The sequence below is a fragment of the Centrocercus urophasianus genome, unplaced genomic scaffold (genome assembly GCF_019232065.1).
Source record: "Centrocercus urophasianus isolate 14NV4802_14NV808 unplaced genomic scaffold, USGS_Curo_1.0 seq_11, whole genome shotgun sequence".
In the NCBI taxonomy this organism is placed as follows: domain Eukaryota; kingdom Metazoa; phylum Chordata; class Aves; order Galliformes; family Phasianidae; genus Centrocercus; species Centrocercus urophasianus.
Window position 1 is genome coordinate 15,776,286 of NW_024884253.1, and position 22,366 is coordinate 15,798,651.

Below are 22,366 nucleotides of genomic sequence, written 5' to 3' on the forward strand. Positions count from 1 at the left end.
CTCCAGTAATATCTATCTTGCAATTCAGTAAAGTGGAAAACTCTGCAACCTTTCAAAAAAGTTCCCCTCCAGCATTAAAAATTGGAATAAATTATGACATCTCTTCTTATTAAAGTGTCTGAACATGCAAACATTTTGCCTTTTATTTTGACCAAAAACTCACCTGAAGTTTTCTTTAATTAGCATCAGTATTGAGATGTTGTCTGAGACCAGTAAGAAATGTCTCCGATCAGCACAAAGCAATCAGCATCACTCGGTGGGCAGTTTTACATTTGAAAGCATTTCTTTGGAGTTGTTTGCCTTCGAATAGGAGGGCCCCAGAGTGTTAACTGGTTAAAGACTTGGCCTGGGAACAAATAATTCCAGCTTGATACAGGAACCTGGGAGATGAGACACTGTATCCTCTGAAGGAAAGATTTCAATTTATGAGGCACGGAAAACGGGAACAAAGGCGATGCCAAAGCCAGAAGGTGTCACTCCAAAAGAGCGGGTTCGACCACTTTGGACTGTAAGTAAAAGTTTGTACTGTTGGCATTAGTCATCATCTAATCAATACAATCCCGAGCACCATAGCACTACTAGGATTCCAAGACATCACTGGATCAAGGAGCAGTGAACTGCTTTGCTTTGCTGTGTCTGTATATCCATCTTTTTCCCCGTTTTCTATCTTTTCATCTTATTTTATTCTTTTACTCTTTGGAGTAGCTGTTGCCAAATATTATCTTACTTATAATGCTTATTGATTGTAATTAGCATATTAGCCAATTTTACCTCCAAGTACAATATTAGTTGTTAAGAAAGCTCTCAATGATAGGTGTGCATTATTCCTCCGAGTCTTTGACTCGATCACAGTCGCGACTCCTGCTGACGAGGGGAGGTGTGACTCACGAAATACCAAAAGATTCACCTCCCTTGAAATTCACTGAGCAAATTGCAAATGTCAAAGAAAGAAATTATAATCCCTTGATATCTGTCAGTAAACATTTGGCTGGAACTCTGACAGTTTCTTATCTCTTGTTTAGCAGAGCTGTTAGAAGTCACTAATATAGTTGGTATTTAACAACAAACTTTTTAATAGCATTGTTTTCCTGTTGTTGTCCATGTATCTTTTACAGATCAAATCAAAAGCCTATCAGACTGCCAGACTGCATGACTGTCACAACATAATGATGGCAAGGCCATAATGATTATGTATCACTGAGGAAAAATCCACCAAGCATATAAGTAAGTAAGTATTTTTATGAAAACTATAGTTAAGTCTCTCAAAACAGAATGGAAACTATTTGCATTTTTAAATTGTTTCATAAATTTTGACCAAAAGAAAAGTTTTCTATTGATCTGGTTTTAAGACAATGCAAGAGCACCTGATATTCTGACATACTCATCAATTGAATCATAGAATCATAGAATCATAGAATTTGCACTTGTTTTTATAGAATAGGGTTTTGCACTTCAAACTCTTAGGTTGGCTATTCCTCTCAGGACTTCATCTGGTAAGATCTCACGAGGTATTCACTGATCATTGTAAGCCTTGGTATGCAATACTGTACTGAACTCACTTCCTAATGCCTAGCAGTAATCCAGAATATTAATAATAGTTCTTGACACAAAGTTCCACATGTTCCTGTTGGCACTCAGTCGGGTTAGAGAGCTCTCATAGTTTCTTGTAGCATCAGAATAGTTCCCTGAATAGTTCTGCTTTACTGTGTTCAACATACATTTTACATACCATTCACTTACAATCCAGGAATTCCTGTCCCTCTAATCAGTTAATTGGTCTAGCTTCTCCCAAAACACAGTGATAAAGGATGGAAGGTTTAAGTGCAGTAAGATTAACAATGCACACAAAAAGAACCTCCTGTTTACCCCTAGATGCAAACAGATACCATTTGCTCTCTTGTCTCCAGACTCTCCCAAGGTTTCACAGTGATAGGGTCTATCAAGGAGTGTGATAAACTCTTTGCTGACTGCTCACAGTTACATTTTTCCCCACATATTCCTGATTAGTTAAGTCTAACATCACTGCTTTTTTTTTTTTTTTTTTTTTTTTCCCCCCCCCATTACTAATGAATGGACAAGGAAATACTTTGCAATTCACAAGTATGCTCCCCTGCTACAGAATATATTGGCAGCTAGTTTTATGTTCCTAATCCACTTTGGAAAATCATTCCTTGCCTATCAGATAAAACATTTGAACTGTCTTAATTACAAGATATTTTTCCTTCTGATATGATATTGGTCAGTCATTAAAAGCAACATTTATACTTTTTCATATCTTTATGATAATCCTTGCTTTCATTCTGTGCTGTAGCAGTCTGGAGAGAATATCAGAAATTCTGATAGCAAATTGGATATTTTAATAGACGTACTGGGCAAGCCTGAATAATGGAATTAAGTTTCCAAGCAAGGATTAGATGAAAATGAGGCCCACAGGCAAATCACTTCAATATAGAAAGTTCTTGCTTAACTGCTTTTCACAATAGAGGATATATCTAAGTAGATAGCTGCCTCCCTGCTTGAAGTTATTGCTTCCTGGAGTTTAATTCTACTGAGTCCAGCCTAAGCAGCCTAGTAACTGCTTCCTTTCTGAACATCACTGGATCCAGAGTAACCAGGCATTCCTGAGAAAGTGTTCAAAATGCACATATCATTTTCTATATTTGTATGTAAGTATACCTCATAAAAACAAATGTATAGCTGTTGTCTATTCTGAATTGACTAGAGGGAAAGCAGCTGCTGTTCGACTTTCTGAAGTGATGACGTATTGATTATAAGATTTTTCTACAAAATGCAATGATTTTCAAACATGCCAAAGCACACTATATTTCCTGTATTTCCTGAACAAACATTTTCCAAATAACTGGGAGAAAGGAAAAAGAGGAAGGGAAAAGCATCCTTCAAGTCTTGATGCCTTTATGAAGCAGAGCTGGAGTGAAGAACAGGGAACTAAGAGAAAGAACTCGCTATCCTGTCTATTTCTGCATTTCATCCAGCTGCTATTCAGTGTAATAAAAGGTTGAATCCCATGAGCTGTGACCAGTTATATCTGAAACACTCAAAGTCTGTTGGTTCCAGTTACTTCTCTATATGCTTTCTCCTTTTACCCTGTATAGTTTGACTTCTTTTCTATACAAGTCAGAAAAAATGGACTGCAATCCTAGCGTAGTTTAAAGCCTTTGAGACTGGGGCTTGCATCTTCTTCGCAGTAACCTGTGGATTTTAACTCCGTGATGCTAAATAAAGCTCTTATACCTGCAGAGGCATCGTGCCACTAAACTGTTATATAAAAAGTATCCCTTTATTTTCTGCATTAAAGAAAAGATTCCTGCTTTGAAATGCACATCTCGGGAGAGTCTTATTGGATCTGAATGCCACTCATATAGAGCCCTGCAGCATATGGCCATGCTCTTGACAGAGTTGGTGTTTCCACGCAGTATGACATACAATTGTCTGTGGGATTTTTAGGATACAGTGGAAAATCCAGTCTGTCCCCTCCAAAATATGTTGCTGAAAAATGTAAATGTTGTGGTCAACTAAGATAAGAAATTCAACAGAGGAAAGGAAATCAGAAAACTTCTTATATCCTTTTATTTATATGTGAATTAAGCCTACAGATAGTCAGTACAGAGGACCATGGGCAGGCTACTGACCAGCCTCTGCCTGAGATTAAGCTTACTTAGTAGGACATGATAAGTAGGTCACAGCCATGAAGGACACCTGGATTTCACTGGTATGTCAGCTATTATGGGACAGGACCGAGACTCACAGAACCTTCTACAGCTTCTTGAAGACTACCATCGTCCAAAACCAGCAAGCCAGTAATGCTGTGCAGTAATGCCAAGGTCACTCAGATAGCAGCATCAGGTCAAACTTAGCAGATCATTAGCAAATTTGGGTATGGATGTAGCAAAGCTGGGACCAAAGGGGAAAAAATAAATAAGAGCCGGTTGCAAGCTCACAGGATAAGGAGGGAAAGACACAAGCCCAAAGAAGACGAAGTCAAAAAAAAACCAAAAACCAAAACAAAACAAAAAAAACAGAAAGAGGATAACGAGGTAGACAAACAATGTAATCAGGGTCATTGCAGGTAGCTCCTGAGCTTAATTACCAAGACTGTTCAGGACAAGAACCTGGACCACTTGCCCTGATCACACCACAAAAGTCAAATCCTCCTAATTTAGTGGCATGAGGCTGGGGAGATTCTTGAGTCGAGCACCCAATGGGCAGAACAGCCATCTGGGTATCACTATGCCTGAAGTTGCATTGGGTCTGATAGCACTGGAGCCTTCCTGAGGCCTTCCTAACATGTTTTGAAATAGCACAAAAGCAAGCAGCAAGCTGTATTCTGGTTCTGTCAATGAGTATATTACCAATAGGATGCTCAAGTCTTACTCAATACATAAGATATTATACTGCCAGAAGTACCATGTCAATAGTTTGATCAGTATCAACTGAATTAATCTTATATTGACGTGTATGTAATAAGGTATGAATTAAATGTCTGATAGGATTTAATTTAAGTATCATAAGCAATTAGTTCATATTTGACTTATCCTTTCACAGTAATAAAAAAAATATCAATTTCATAAGCATCACTTATGAGAAGTATTAAAACTTCAGTAAAACTGATTGGTAAAATACTTCAACAGTGAAGCCAGAAACTGTAAATATTATGATCAAATAGAAATCTATAATTCATTGAATTGTTAGCTGACTTTTCATGCTGTCAAAACTTTTTGAAAGATAATTAACAAAAGTTGACAGCTTCCACAGTATTCATATGTATTCAAATTTCTCATTACTTTACTTTTGAAAGGTACCTTCAGGATTTTGCATGTTTTCTCCATCAGAAGCTCTAGATGTATTATTGCAAGAAACTTTATAATTCAGTGACATAAGAAAACACTTACTGAATGTTAACAGTAAAGCTATTAGATGGTATGATTACAGATGGTCCCACAAGTGTAGTTTCACAATGGAAAAAATACACAAAACAAAATCCCAATGCACAGAGACTATTTTCTGGAATATTGCTTAAGTTATTTTCTGGGAGCATAATCAAACAATGTTTCCAAAGGCAATTTTTGTGATTTTTTGTGTGTGTGTGTGTAAAAACTCTGAATAATCACTATTATGCTTGCAAACAATATTCTTGATCAAATATTAAGAGGCTTGCAGTGCTGTGCACGTGTTCTAATAATCGTGTTTATCACCACCCGACATACATGAGTCAGAATACAGTTTTATAATTGTAATTACTTTATAATAATTATATTTATAATTTTTTTCTATGCTACAGCATGTTGGCTCAATAAGGGAACCACATGTGGAAGTTCAGGAGATCAGAGATTCAAACCCCTCAAAGCAGGCTGTGTAATACTCACATTTTGTTGATACCTTTTTTCTGGTAAATATTCAGAACTGAAGTGATGCTGATTAGATTTTATGGACACAGATTACACATAACAGTTTTCTGTTTCAATGTATTAGCTCAGATTTGTTTTTCCTCATTAATTTTATTATCCTTAAGAGAATGCAGAAAGAATAAATTGAGGTCACTGCTGTAATATCTGCAGAAAGCCTATATTCTTGAAGTGAATGCAATTTAAACAAATTTAACTATATAAATATTTTGCATTATATTTTGGTATTTTCTCCACTGTTGTTAACTTTTATATATATATATATATACTTATATATATATATATATATAATATATATATATATATATATACTTATATATATATATACTATATATATGTAATATATATATTAACTTATATATAATATATAATATATATATATTATATAATTATATATATATAATATATAATAATAATAATATATAAGCCTCCACTAGATATTGCATTTTCCCTGCTAAGTACAGCACAAAGCAGAAAATAGAAACCAGGAATTGTAACTCAACATTATGAAATTTCAGTTTTCATTTTTAATATAAAGTTTTATTGTGAAGAGAAACAACTGCATATACAAAAGCATATAAATTTCTTAAGACCACTGTCACTGCTGCCTCAGTGACATAGCACAGAACACACGAAGCCTTAAAATGGGTATTTGAGAGCTTTTTTACATTTTTTGAGAATCTTGTACCACAGACATGAACGATTAAAACTACAGATACACAGAAAGGATCACATGTATCTATCCATCTTGTATTTCAAAATGGGAGCTAAGAGGAAGAGATCCTAATTGTAATTGTGATATGTTAAAGGTTTTAATCCTTTAAAAAAAAAACAACACAGTATGATGTGTATATGAATTAGAAAGAAAGCTGCTCTCCAAAAGTTGAAACCTAAAAATCACTCCCAACAAACGAAATTCATTTCTATAAGAGATGTCTGAATAACCCAGTAAAATGAAATACAGCAAAGCCCAGAGCCGTAGAACAAGATTGGATTTAGCACTTGCTTTCCACAGAACACCAAACTTGTCTGCTACATTGGTAATGGAGAAGTTTGAAAGTGAAAATTTACTATTGGATCATACATGTGAAAAGAGCTTACTAAGCTGAGACTGCTGTGACATGTGCTAAAGGGTCAGTATGAAACATATAGGAACACAGAGGCAAAAGGCAGCCCCAGTCAGACACAGCCCCTGTCTGGCCACCCCAACCAGGGCTGTCTGAGGATACCATCAGCCCTATGGGGCTGAATCAGAGAATTGGCTATTGTAGGGCTCATGGGTGCAAGCAGACTAACAGAGGGACACAGGATCTAGAAGTCAGCAGTTTGTGAACACATGGATCTGGGCCAGTTGCTGTGTTTGTCTCTGCATGAAGCAACTGGGATGTTCCAGGGGCCAGCTTCTAGGCATACTGCCTGAAGCCAGCCACTGGAGAAAAACATGTTTTACAGAATTAAAAAAAATATATGTTTTTACACAATTAGAGATTTGCAGGGGTTGGAAGGGACCTCAGATCATCAAGTCCAACCTCCCGGCTAAAGCAGGTGCCCTACAGTAGGTAGCTCAGGTGGGCATGAGTCTTGAATCTCTCTCATAGAAGGAGACTCTACAACTCCCTGGGCAACGTGTTCCAGTACTTTGTCATCCTTATTGTAAGGAAGATCTTCTGCATGTTTTTATGGAACTTCATATGTTCAAGTTTTAGGCCATTAATCCTTTTCCTATCACTGCTCATCACAGAAATGTGTAGCCTCATCCATTCATCAGAGACCCTCTCAGACTTCCTTTCCCCAGGCTAAATAGACCCAGGTTACTCAGCCTTTCCTCATACAGGAGATTCTGCAGGCCTTTATCATCTTTGGGGCCCTCCATTGGACTCTCCATTATTGGACTTGGACTCTATATTTAATGAAGAAAATTTCATAAAAGATAGTGTTTCTATATACAGTTGTGATTTATAAAGCAGAGATGATAATTCCACCCTCTGGAAACATGAACAGATCCAGGGGTTTCTAGGGCTTTCAAAGATCTATGATGAATTTTTGTGAAAAAGAAAGTTTTTGTTGAAGCTGAAACCAGCAGAGTTATACTGGCAGATATTTTAGCTCAAAATTTGTTCTACTGTATTTTGAATAGTCTGCTCCATTTCTGCATCACTGCTTGTGTCTGTTAATCACAAAACAGAAAGAGATGGCAATTGCAAGTGATGGATGATAACTAAAAATATATAAAGATATCCCAAAGGAAAGAAACCCTACCAAGTAGCAGCATTAAATATATTATAATTATATTGGAAACCTTTGTGCCAATTATAGCTCCTTTGATAGATACTGCATTTAGTCTTTTTATATGGGGAACCTTGATATGAATCAGGACATCCAAGAGCTTTATGGATATAATGATAACAATTGCAGACTACTAGGCTTCCTTGCAACTCACGCATAAATCTGTGCTTTGTTTCTCTTCAAGAAAAGCAGTTTCATATGTGTTAAATGTGTAACTCACATCACATCCTGCACAGGATTGCAAATATAAAGGAAATTACTCTACAAATGAAAGTTCACAGACAGTGTGAGGACAGTGTAAGGAGATGGAGCTTTACCAATCATGGACATATCTTACAAGAAAACAGGAACAGTAATATATGCAGGATGCCAAGATACATTTAAGTTCCTGTTGTAAAAGATTAGAAAGACTTATAAATTGTATTAGAAAAATGTCAGACATCATATTAAGTATTTAATAATTTTGGATTATATAGAATTTGTTGAAAAGAGGGAAAACTCTGACTCATTTGTGCATTCATAAACTTTTGGGCTTTGCCAAACTGAGAAGTAGATTTGTTCACCAAGCAAATTAAAAAAAATAAATAAATAAATTAAGAAAAAAAAAAAAGCAAAAAAACACACAAAAAACACACAAAGCACTAGTCATACTTTCCCATTCCTCAAAATACTCCATCCAGAGCAATCTTTATTCTTGGTACTCACGAGTGAGGAATAACAAAGGAAATTATATACATTTTTGGAAAATTAACTAACTTTGAGATTATATAGTTTTTAAAATTGTAAATCTCTTTTATTTTTCCTACTTCTTGCACTAAAGAATTCCAAAACTATTTCTTTTTTTCACATCAGCTTTTTACCGTGGCTTCAGTATAGCAACAATAATTCATAGGAAATATTGTACACATAATGAGAAGCTGAAACAGTAATTGACAGATATTTAGATTTAGTAAAAATTCTCTACTTCCTAATTCTAAATATTACTGCAAAAGTTTGCAAATATAAAGGAAATTACTCTACAAATGAAAGTTCACAGACAGTGTGAGCCTCACTGTGATGATGCTAAAATGACTATAAAGAGAATGAACATAAGGAAACAACAGCACATTTCACTGTAAATGTCAAGCAGTGTTATTCTGAAAAATGTCATAGTGATAATTAAGATGAAAAAGGCTCCAACTAGTAAGTGCAGTGTGGTCACTTTCAATTTATCAATTAAGGGAAATCATTTTTATCACTCATTACTACAAGAGACTCTGAACATCTTTAGAGCAGCATTTCTCTTAAAGAAAACCGATATAGCTATAAAATAGCAAAATATTAAAATCTGATTTGTAGTACCTGGAGAAAAATGAAATTTCTTATATATTAACTTAAAAAATATGCTTGTACTTGGAATTTCATGGCTAGAGGGCTGCTCGGTCACTGACATGAGCTCCCTGTTACTGAAGGCAGACACACTATATAAGTACATTTATTAATCTTTATCTTAGAAGGTGGTTAGATTTTTGTCCTTCACTGCTCTTAATAAAAAGTGGTTCTGGTGCTTGACTGTTCTGATAGTCGGAAATTGCTAATTAGCAACATAAATTTATTCAAGCTCACATTATGCTTTTTTTTCTTATTTTGACAACTTTATCCCTTAGCTTTGATGAATCTCCTCTTGCTCAACACTTCAAGGTCAAAATAAACAATACTGATATTCTGTCTCCTATTCCTCTTATCTAAATACGCTGAGGCCTTTTATTTTTGCTTCATCTGAATGGTTTTACATTTCATTTTCATTTTAGTTGTCCTTCCATGTATTTGCAGGTAGATTTTAACTGTGGAATATCCCAACAAGATTTCAGCTCTCTCCTGTGCAATAGCATTCTCATCTCTCCTGGAGATACCTCACATGTTAAAATCTTAAATCTTATTTACTCTTCTCTGGTTGCATACACACACTGAAGAAGCACACGGACATCTCAAAGTAATTAAAACACCCGGGTTTTAATGGACATACTTCAGCTCATCAATTGAAAGCATGTCAGTATGCAGGACAATTCTGCTTTTCTCAATTTGCAATGTTAACCAGAATTTTCTGTATCACACTGTCTCCTCTGTACTCTTTTTGCTTTCCCTTAAATCTAGCAACCTTCTAGGATAGCCCATATAAACTTTTCTATCTGTGCCACTAATATTGGGAAGGAGGTAATAAGGACACAAGCAAAGATCCCTTGAACAGGACTTGTTAAAGTCAGGCACAACTTCATTACAAATATAAATAAATACAAAAGCTCTTGTTGGAATGTTGGAATTCTGTACAGCAAATACGAGACTAGAATTTGAACCTTGCAGAAGTAATTCTGTATTTCAACGTGAGGAGAGTATACAGGTAATTTGAGCTTTCAAATAGATCCCAAGAACATCTTTATCAGCAGTGCTTGCAGCAAAAATAAATGTAACAATACAGGATTTCAACCTGGGCCTGGGCGCAGATTGAGCATTATAGGACTTAGACACAGCAGCAGTTTGCCCATAGTGCAGTTTATAATACAACTTAATGCAACAAAACCCCTCTGCAGTGCAGAGCTATCTCTTGTAGCATCTTGCAGTAGAATTTACAAAAAAACCCAACAAAGTTAATAGCATTCAATATAAGATAGTAAGGATAGCAGCTGCTCTGAGGTGAAAAGAACTTTTCAAGGCTAAGGCCAATACTTCTATCTACAGTCTAAAACTATCTTGAAAGCAAGCTTTTACAACTGTCTTTTTTCTAAGCACACAAGAAAATTCATTTTTTTTCCTTTGAATGATAGGTAATAGAACTACGGATTCTGCTTTCAGTTTTCTGAACAAATGTTGGATAGTCTTTTAAAAAGAGTGAGGTTGGCTACAGTGGAGGAAGTTTTCTTGTAGCAACAGTGCAGGACGCTTGTTATATACAGCAGCTGTGAAGATGAGTAGACAGCAAACTAAGAAGTCTTAAACATAAGGAGGAAATAAAATTTCCAAAACTAAAATGATTTCAAGAATCTAAAAGGCATCATTCAAGGATTCAAGAGAAAATACAAACAAGTTTGAGCTCCTAAAGGAAAAGAAAGAAAAGAAAAAAGTTTTTTCTGGGTAATTGTTATATACATACTATATATAAAATGTATATATTTATATATATACTATATATAAAAATATGTATAAAAGAATATTATAATGCTCAACTAAACTCCACGTTTCTTAAGGACTCATGCCCTTGCACAATGTGAGAAACTGAACTTTGTATTAAATGCGCCCTGAGATGCCCATCACTTCAAGTCCCTCAAGGAGTAATTCAGAAGCCCAGTGAAGCTGTTTGTAAAATAAACACTGGATTTTTCAGAGCAGGGGCATTTATAATGATGTGCTAAGGCACAGTGCTAGCTACCTAAGAAAATTTTAATATTAAAGAGTGTCATTAGCGTTAAGGCATCTGAAGGCTTGAATAACCATGTCATAGGAATTTTTCTAATTTTGGATTAGAAATGTTCACAGCTTAGTGGATAGGCCCTGTTCTTAGAAATAGTATTAATTATGAGGGAAGATGGGCTGGCAGAAATGTGTTTACTAGCTGGTGCTGCTCAAAAGCAGACGAAAGTACTCAAATTAATGAATTATGGCCTGGTTTCAGCTGGGACAGAGATGATTTTCTGCATAGTTTCTTGTATTTTGCTATGTTTTGGCTTCAAGAGAAGAAAAACATTGATAGCATCTTGATGCTTTAGTTGTATAGAGCAGTGGTAGTGATTATAATATTATCATTACTATACTACTAGGATGTTATATAAGGCAATAAAAAGGAATTTGGCAGTGCTGATACTATAATGTTTGTTCTGAGTTTGAAGAATTGAGTATTTAAGATGCAGTTTCATGACAGAACAAACCAATATAAACTTGGGTATATAGAATTTAATTTCCCCACATGCAATTTGTGTTGTTGCAAGGATCTATGTGGATGTGCAATAAGCCAGTCCAGGGAGATGATTGGGCTGAAAAATAATTACTTTGCATATAAAGGGAAACAAGCAGGAAGAAGCAGACAAATGAGTAAACTATGTCCATAATATCCATTACACCAGAAACCATGTAATAAAATTCTACTCATGTACTACTAGTAATTAATCTGTGTATCAACACATTGTTTAATAAGGGAATTTAATACAATCATAAATAGCTCTGAAATGCATGGAGTAATTGAAAACATATGAATGGGTTCTAAAGTTCTATACTTTTTATTCATACAACCATAACAAAATAAAATATAAATGCTTAATAGAAATCAACAAATAGTAAGATATTCAGGCATTTAGAACTCACCAAATTTGTTTATTCCAGCAGGAATCAAGAGAATAAAAAGCATAAGAAGTAAACTTAAAAAAAAAAAAATCAGTATGTACAATGTAATTGTGTTGAGTTGTACTTACTCTGAGTAGTACTACTGATGAGCAGTGTTTATTATCAGCTGCAGAAAAGTGCAACTTTATTTTTCCCTACTGCAATTGCAAAACTTCTGTATAGTTTTTCCTCTTCTATCTTTCCCTATAAAATTTGGGAAAATATGTATTTCTAGATTTCTAACTTTGTCTAGAGTAGGACAGCACATTATGTGACTGTGTGATTTGGTCAGTTTAGTCGGTTTGTTGTCATTTGGCATAAAAGTTTATGTTCTGCTTGTTGAGCAGGATGTCCCCTGTTTCCCAGGGGCAGCACTTGTAGCAGATCTCCACGTGCAGCCATGGAGGAGCACTGGATGTGGCCTGAAGGAGGAGTGTCCATCCCCTGAAGGGATTTACTCTTTTCCCACTAAGCCAGACAGTGCCATGCCACCTGACAGTGGATTGTCTCAGAAAGCAAACTATAGCTCACCAGACATGCTGTTAACCTTCATGCATCAAACAAATAGCATGAATCATGCTCGGATATTCCCATGAGATGGTAACAGGACTTAAAGAGGGTGTTGTGGACCAAACATCCCTGTAGTCTCCTGCAACAAGAGGCATGTTGAGTAGAATCTCTACTCACAGCCTGTTTGTGCTTTTAAGGCCTTCTTGTGCAGCAGCATTACTTGGGCGACAGTTATCTTCCAGAAACAGCCATAAACATATTCCTTGGAATCTGAAAATCAATATTTCCACAGAACTGCTTCTGTTTGGAAAAATCTGCTGTCACTAATGTAGATGAAAAAAATAGGTATAGGGCTATGCATTACTTTACATGGGATGCTGTAGAAAGATCCAGATTCTTCCAGACCAGCAGTAGGCTGATTTAGTGTTTCATCATTCATTCTCTTAAAATCGTATATTGAGAGAAAGTTTTGGTATGATTTTTTTTTTTACATGAAACTGTTTATTCCCTGTATTTCCTGTATGATTTTTATCATGTGGAGACAAGTATTAAAAAAAAAAAAAACCTGTGTATGATTATATTTCTAAATAGCTCCTATGTACTCCTATTTCAGTATTACTTGGCAATGTAAGTCCCATGTCAGCTTCTAGATGCTTGATGTTTTTGTTTGTTTGTTTGTTTATACACATTATGCGTTCATAGCAATATTCCCTTGATAATCTCATGCACCACAAAATTGGGCAAAATTGTCTTTTGTCAGTTTCTCTCTGGCTCCATTTCTGTTTTTTACAGCTTTTATGGCCCTTCTCATCACTGTATTTGTTTTCATTCCAGTTCTCAGCAGTTTTCTTGCCTTTGTTTCTTCAAGTCTTTGCTATCTAAACAAAAGCTTGTATTCTCTAAGGCTGTCATGGATGGAGACAATTACACTATATTGCACTGATAAGAGGGAAGCTAGAATATAAGTATTGATACAGATACAATATAGTGATTTAACAAAGCTGAATTGTAAATAATGCAGCAACTTATCAAGATTCAAGATAGACAGATACACTTGATTATTTACTGCGCAGAGGGTAGGATAAGCATACTCATATAGGAGGCTTTCCCATTGAATCACAAGGCTCAAGCAGGCAATTGTGCTTTCTAAACTACTTGAACCATGCAGGTAGGAAGCCTAGGTGTGGCTAAATCCACAGCTGTTTAAGACTTAGTCACTGTCATATGTCTAAGGAATTATATGTGGACAGTCAATCAAAGATATAATTTTAGCAAAGTTTACAACCAATCTAAAATGTGATCTTTGTGAAGTTAACAAAGCTCATAATCAATCTAACTGAAAGCTTACTGAAGGGCAACAAGGCTTGTGAAGGGCTTGGAGAATATGCTCAATGAGGAGCAACTGAAGGAACTGGGACTGTTTAGTCTGGGGAAAAGGAGACTGAGGGGAGACCTTGTTGCTCTCTTTCAGTATCTGAAAGGTGCTTACAGTGAGAGCAGGGTTGGTCTCTTCTCACCGATGACAGGTGACAGGATGAGAGGAAATGGCCTTAAGTTGTGCCAGGGTAAGTTTAGGTTGGATATCGGGAAAAACTTCTTTACAGAAAGGGTTGTCAAGCACTGGAATAGGCTCCCCAGAGAGGTGGTTGAGTCACCATCCCTGGATGTGTTTAAAAATCATTTGGATGTGGTGCTCAGGGGCATGATTTAGCAGAGAGTTGTTAGAGTTTGGGTAGTGTGATTAGGTTGTGGTTGGACTTGATGATCTTTAAGGTCTTTTCCAACCCGAACAATTTTATGATTCTATGATTCTTACAGTCCATTTAGTATTTGTACTGGCAAGGTGTCTTGATGTCAAAGTGTAAGGGATTTCTGTAAAGGTGTAATCTTGAGAGATATCCCTGCTCAAAGGGAGATCCTGTTGTGCAGCCAGCTGCTGTACAGGAGAGCTCCAAGGGAGAGCTTGGGCTGCTTTCTATTTTTAATAGGGGTAAGGTGATTGACTCAAAGATTTCTTTTTAGGCACATGCTCAATTGAATAAACTGTTGAAACAGGTATTTGCTATCATGCTATCAGTTCTTTCATTTGTGCCCCCCTCCCCCCGCCCCAATTCTGAGACAGATTTGTGGTTGTTTTCAGTATTATTTTCCTGTGCAAGACCTGCTATCTAAAAATAAAGCACCTCATTGATTTGATAGGTGTTCATCAAGAGATCTACAATTCTCCATCTGCTGCCCATCTTCATCTGGAAAAATGTTTGGAGGGTACCTGTTGGGGAATGGCTCCAGGAACAAGGAGGCTGTGAGGAGATGTATGAGCATAGCTTGTAGGGCAGTACAGATTGTATACCCATGGAAAAATACTAGATGCTAACAGAAGGTCACAATGTTTCTGTGAGCAGGAGGGAGTAGCCCAAGGAGGAACTTGGTTTAAGGGAGTTGACAAAAACAGATGGCATGTAGTTAGATTGTTCTCTGCCTAGAAATGACTGTTGTCCACCAATAGCAAGGCAATAAAAAAAAAAGCCAACTATAAAAACTCTGTGTAATCGTTAATAAACTGAAGCTGGATCAGTCATATTGAGTCTTGTCATGCTTCCCGCTCGGGTAGCAATAGCATTACTGTTTTAGCTCCACAGCATATACCCTCTTCAAATTCCTGAACTTTTCCTATACGTCTAAATCCTCTTTTGTTTTGGGATTTTTGTATTGCTTTGTTTTGTTTTGTTTTGTTTTGTTTCATTTTCTTATGCTGATTTGAAGTCTATCATACAGAATTTAAAACTGCTAATCTCAAGAATTTCCAAGCAGAAGCAAGGATCAAGCTGTAAAGTTTTGTATGTTGAAGCCTTAAACATAAACAGTTCAAAATCAATGAATATCATTTATTGCTGCTTCTATCAACAAGCAATAATCATAAAACAGATCACTCCAACATTCTCTAAACCGCGTCTGTAGACATCACAGTCTCCTGGTCACTTGAAAGGGCAAGAACATTTGAATGATAGCTTGCGAATCCAAGTTTTTAAGTTTTCTATAGTGTTTTTCAATTTAACAACATTATTTTTGTCTTTCTTCTGCAAGATTTCCTATTTTGCCCCAAGAGAACAATTCTGCATATATTTTTTTGCTTAAAACAGGTCATATTTACCGTGTTGTTTTTGTCCTCTTGTGTGTCAGACACCTGGAATGAGACAGAGATCCTCTCTAAGAAAAGTGGCTTAGTGATTTACATATGACCAATTGCATTGATATGTCAACATACTTCACTGAGAGTTGCTTATCGCACAGAGTAGTGCAATTGGAGTACTGTCCCACCTATACAGTCCTTGCCACCTAGTGCTATCCAGATCCCATGGCAGAAAAACAGTATAGGCATTGGTGGCACATTCCTCATAATCCATGTCATTTTTTTGTAAAATATTCACATTCCTCTGAAACACAGAAGACTGGAAATTTTAACAGAAAGACGCTCTAGCAGAAGACTTTCAGTAATCTCTACTTCACATCTTTTTGATGGTTAATGACATGGTGCTCAGGCCATCATCTTTCTTGCACAGATGGCAGCCCTACAGGCTACTTTGGGGCTTGTGAAAGAAGTATACAGCTGATTTGTTATTTTCCTTCCTGCTAGCAGCTGCAAAAGATTCCAACAGGGAGGGCAGAGATCTGGCAGCTTTCTTTACCTCATCCAGTCCTCTGTTATTCTCTCATGCTCTCTACTGTTTCACGTGCACCTCCTCTAACCTTGGGAAGTAATCAGGGATGGAGAGTTCAAACTCTTATCTGATGCTGCAACAGCTGTTCCAAGAGAGTTCAGGTGCCTGAGTATCCTCCATCATTTCTAGAGTAGAACTAATAAATCTGAATGTACTACTATGAAGAGGAAAAAATTCCTACCTGATGTTATCAGAGCACTGGTTAGCACTATGTGATGCTGTCCTGCTGTTATGGGAAGCACTTCCTAAGTCTAACATTTATACAGGTCAAGACCAAAATGAACAAAAGGTATCCTAAATCTTTGCAGTGTTGGTAGGTGAAAACTACCACAGAATTATAGAATCATAAGGGGCAAAGTAGATGAGTACAATCTCTTCCCTCACCCTGATGGACACCTCTCTTTTTATGCAGCCCATGATACAGTTGGACTGTAGGGCTGCAGGTGCACACTGGTGACTCTCATCCAGCTTTTTCATGAACCAGAACCCTCATGTTCTCCACAGGGCTTCTCTCAGTGAGTTCTTCTCCCATCTGCTCTCATGTTTGATGCAGCACCTTGGCCTATTGGAACTTCATCCCATTCACATGGGTCTGGTTTTCAAACTTGTCCAGGTCCTATTGGATGGTATCACTTCCTTCTGTTACATCCGTTTGGTCACTCAGCTTGATGTTGTCTCTAAACCTGCTGAGGTTGCACTCAGTAGCACCGTCTAAGTCGTTGATAAAGATATTAAGCAGCATTGGTCCAAAAACCAATGAGGTAAGGATGTGATGTGGCAGAAATCCAGGTAGATGACATCAGTTTAACTTCTTTTGTCCTCTGGGGCCATGTGGAAGGCTACCAGACTGAAAAAATTTGATCTGTCCTTGGTGAAGCTGTGCTGGCTGTCTCAGGTCACCTTCTTGTCTTGTATATGCCTTCATATTGTTTTAATACGATCTGTTCCATGATCTTAGGGTGAAAAAATTTAAATAGAAAATATCACTGCTACTTACATGGAAACACTAAAGGAGTTTCTGAATGAAGATGTTTGCTTTTCAGGGAAAAGGTATGGTTTTTTACTAAAAATAGAATTAGGTAGGCCAAGTATATCTGTGAGGTGATACAGCCATGATACAGATGACAAAGCAGGATTATAAATCTGGACCTTTGATGAAGGGTCATCTTTGTTATTGAAGTTCTCACTGGTAAACTTGTGAAACTTTAGGAAAAGAGCGAAGATATCTCTAGTCAGGAGAACATTTCTTTTCTTTCTACCACAAGCCAAAGTGGTGCCAATTATTTTTCTATCAAGCACAGGAGGATACAGAGCAGTACACTGCATCCATGCAGTGAAGTCAGAAATTATAACACTGTTGTTCACTTTCACACTAGCATCCATTTTGATAACATTTAGACAGAGGATACGCATATGCCATATTTTTCTTAAAAGCTTTCCGGGAAGGTCTTCTTGCAATTATCATTTCATGCCAGAAAAATTATGGGAAAATGAGCAAAACTGATTCTATTTCCAGGACAGACCATAAAAATATAAAAGAGAGAAATAAAGTAAATAAGAAAAGCTAGCAAATCCTATCAGACCTCTTGTTTCTAAGTTGTGAACTTAAGTTTTAGAGCATTATTCAGTCACCTGAAAAATTTTGATGCTTCTATTTTTAAACAAAGTGGTCAGTGTTTCAAATCATCTTTTTGGTTTGGGTTTCTTCTGATGCCTTTTCAGTACTATATTTTATATACTACAACTATGCTTCTTTTTCCCTCTGAACTTGATGCTTCTGGGAATGTTCTTGTAACTTGTGAGTTCACCATTATAAAGCATATTTGATAGGAAAATGCTGCTGATATTAATTATGAAGTGGCAACGATTATTCTTAGTGTAGATGAGAACATTAAGGCCTTTTATTATTCTTTTGATTGTCATGGAGATTCACAGAAAGTGGTACCATAGCAGAAAAAGACCTGTATCAATTAACACAAATTAGCATCTCTGATGGAAATCTGGAAAAACAGGAATGAACGGGATGGAAAATGTCACATTTTTCCTAGTGCAATGAGTCCCTAAGAGTCATTTCACTTTACACAGAATCAAAGCCTTACATAGTCTTAGAAATTTATACCAAGATCAGTTACTGCCTGACAATATATTAGATTTAGCAACTGATAAATTTGACATAAAATAGCTCTCATTTCTAAACTTACAGAACTATATTTCACCATTCCACCTATACAAATCCCTGCATGATCCCTTGCTTTTATTGTATTTTTCCAAGTTCTAGGATTATACCACAAGAGAGAGGTGAAGAAAATTGATTATACTGCATTTGTGTTATTTTTCCTAGCTAATGAGTTTGTCTAGAGGAGCACCCCTGTAGGTTTTCTGCTGCCTTTCTCTGTATGTCTCTATTTTCTCTTGTAACTCTAAATGTAAACACTTTCCAATATTAAATTCCTCTGTTTCTTGTAAAAAAATCAGGCAATTTTCTCTCACAAAAGCACTTTATGAGCTTATCTGTCAGGGACAGGTTTATTCACTTGCTCAGAATGCACCTTTTAAAGCACTTATGCCGTTTCTTGTTAAAAGATCTATTCTTTGCCAGAATCCACTTCTTCTGAGGGTTACTTGTCCTCTCTTGATATTGGATGTCATAAAAAGACCCTGTCATATAAAAAGTTTCTCTATTTCTCTATTTTTTCACAGAAGTAGCTTAAGGAAAGTAAAAAAAATACATTTATGATTTGGAAATCAGGAGGCAGTCTGGGCTGTAGTGAGCATGAGTTGAGTTTGTGATCTTGAGGAATGTGGGATTGGCAAAGAGCAGATTCAGGAACTTGAATATCCGGAGAGGGAATTTTTTGCTGTTTAAGGAATTATTGGATGAGAACTCCTGGGAAGTTGGCCTGAGGTACAAAGGGATGGAATAAATCTGGCAGATCTTTGAGGACAACTTTCACAGAATCACAGAATCACAGAATTGTAGGGGTTGAAAGGACCTCCAGAGATCATCGAGTCCAACCCCCCTGCCAAAGCAGGTTCCCTACACCAGGTCGCACAGGTAGGCATCCAGGCAGGTCTTGAACATCTCCAGAGAAGGAGACACAACCTCCCTGGGCAGCCTGTTCCAGTGCTCCGTCACCTCACTGTAAAGAAGTTCTTGCGCACATTTGTGTGGAACTTCCTATGCTGCAGTTTCTGGCCGTTTCCCCTTGTCCTGTCTCCACTCACCACTGAAAAGAGTCCGGCCTCACCATTCTGCCCCCCACACCTTAGATATTTATAGACCTGGATCAGGTCCCCTCTCAGTCTTCTCAAGGCTGAACAGACCCAGTTCACTCAGCCTTTCTTCATAGGAGAGATGCTCCAGGCCCTTCAACATCTTTCTGGCCCTCCGCTGGACTCTTTCCAAGAGATCCCTGTCTTTTTTGTACTGGGGAGCCCAGAACTGGACACAGTACTCCAGATGAGGCCTTACCAGGGCAGAGTAGAGGGGGAGGATCACCTCCCTCGACCTGCTGGCCACGCTCTTTTTAATGCATCCCAGGATCCCATTGGCCTTCTTGGCCACAAGGGCACACTGCTGGCTCATGGCCAACCTGTCATCCACCAGGACACCCAGGTCCTTGTTATGGTTTTGTGATTTTTGGTTTTCGGTGTTCCACATCATAACATCATGTGGGGCACTGGAAGATTAACTGTTAATGCTCAAATTCTGGGTACCTGTCAGGAAGAAAAAAAGAACTACATTCCCCAGGGGACTTTGCGGTCACAGAGAGAAGATACAACTCCTGGCAAGGTCACCTGATGGGCTCTTTTTCGTTCGCTCTTCTTCATCTGCTCTTTTTTCATCTCACCGCTGCTCAACTGCACATCTCACCTCAGTGTTATGGTGAGGCCTATCCATTTTTCGGACATTCTCTCTCTCATTATATTTGATTTATTAGCTTCAATTCTAATTATATTGTACGATGGTGTGTTATCTTGCATTCCAATACTATATTTAGTAAATGAGTTTGTTTCTCCTCAGATCATTGCCGTTGTTTTTAATTATTTTGGGGTCCCCAGTTTCCTTTTTCCAGAGGCATGGATTTTGTGAAATCCCTCCGCCCCGCTGGTCACAGAAGTAAAATGTTGACAGTCCTCCACAGATCTCCTCTCCAGCAGGTCATGTCCCAGCCTGTACTGATACTTGCGGTTATTCCTTCCCAGGTGGAAGACTCTACACTTGCTTTTGTTAAACCTTGTCTGTTTTTTTGCTGCCCAGCTTTCCAGTCTGTCCAGGGCTTGCTGAATGGCAGCACAGCTTGCAGGTGTGTCAGCTGTGCCTCCCTGCTTTGTATCATCGGCGTACTTACTGAGGGTGAACACTATACCCTCATCAAAGTCATTGATGAAGGTATTGAACAAGACCAAACCCAGCACTGGCCCCTGGGAACATTGCTAGTCATAGGTCTCCAACCAGACTGTACCACTGATCACCATGCTCTGATCTTGGCCAGTCAGCCTGCTCTCAACCAACCTCACTGTCCGCTCATCTATCCCACACTTTCTCAGCTTTGTTTTCAGGATGTCGTAGGAGACAGTATCAATAGCCTTGCTGAAATCAAGGTAGATGACATCCACTGCTCTCCCCACATCTACCCATCTGGTGATGCCATTATAGAAGGCTATGATGGTGAAATATGATTTTCCCTTTGTGAGTCCATGCTGACTATTCCTGATAACCTTCTTCTCTTCCAATTGCTTGGAGATGGCACCTTTCCAGGGACAGAGATGAGGCTGACTGGCCTATAGTTTCCCAGATCCTCCTTCTTCCCCTTTTTAAAGACATTTGTATTGGCTATTCCAGTCTTCACGCACCTCTCTTGTTCTCCAACACCTGTCAAAGATGATAGAGAGTGGTGTGGCAATCAACTCTGCCAGCTCCCTCAGCACACATGGATGCATCCCATCAGGGCCCATGGATTTGTGCACATTGATCCCATTTAGATGCTCCCAGACCACCCCCTCCTCAATATATATCTCTTCTTAGAAAAGCACTGATAAAAAGATTTGCTTACTGAGCATAAAAAAATTATAACATTTTTCCATGGACTATGAATCCATCTTTCCAATCCGTTATTTTTCTTGGAAGTCTCATTATATACTGCACTGAAAATGTTTCACATTTTAGTATTAGCAACTCTGAGAGACTCATACTAACCAGTGTTGCTGAAATGTTCTTAAAATTATTCAGAGAAGGATTAGAGCTCAAATTTATTTTCCTTTTGTTCCAAGTGTAAATATATTTTTTATCGTTTTCCAGTTATTTCCTATCTTTACATAAATATCATAAAATCCATTTTTTCTTGTTGCTATAAGGGGCTTTGTTTTCTTCTCTTAAATTTCCTAATGTTCTGAAGAAAACAGAAAAGAGAGTGCTCCTGGCACTTCTAATTATAGGATAATTTGAATGTCATTGAAGGGAAAGGGATTGTCCAAATAGTGAATGACAGAACAGACCAAGAAAGGTAGACAACTGACCTTGATTACAACCTAAAATTGCCACTAAACATTACAGAAATCTTTACGAACTGTTGTTTCATAAATTATTTGTGACATTTACAATAAATATTAAATTAGATCTCCTATGGTGTACATAGATACCCGTATCTATGATGGATGCTGTCCATGCAGCCAAACACTGATCTCTAATACAATAAAGAAAAAGGTTTAACTGTCAGTTTAGCTGTAGAAACATTCCAGCAATATATTAGAGGTAAAACATAAAACAAAGAAACAAAAATGTTGCTTACTCTTACAGTGAAAGATGCTGTGAAAGCAAGACAAAAATCTGAGCTATTGCTTCTAAAACTAGAAAATTCTAAACTATTTTTTTGTGTTACCTTTTATTTTTCAGTTCTTTTCTCAGACTGAAATTTCTGATGCCTTTCCAGACCTTCTCCCATCATCCTTCAATGATAACAAACCCAGAGTGTCTTCAGTGAAGCTTAAAACGTGGGCTTGATCTTACTACCAAAATTTTGAGTGAAAAAAACCTATTTTGATGAAAATAATTACAGTCTGATTTTATTTAATTTC

General features: G+C 37.3%; 1 pseudogene; it reads left to right on the top strand.

The window, feature by feature from the left end:
• The first annotated feature begins 454 nt into the window (after positions 1 to 454).
• Positions 455 to 22,366, top strand: part of LOC122168608 — a 37,053-nt pseudogene continuing 15,141 nt past the window's right edge.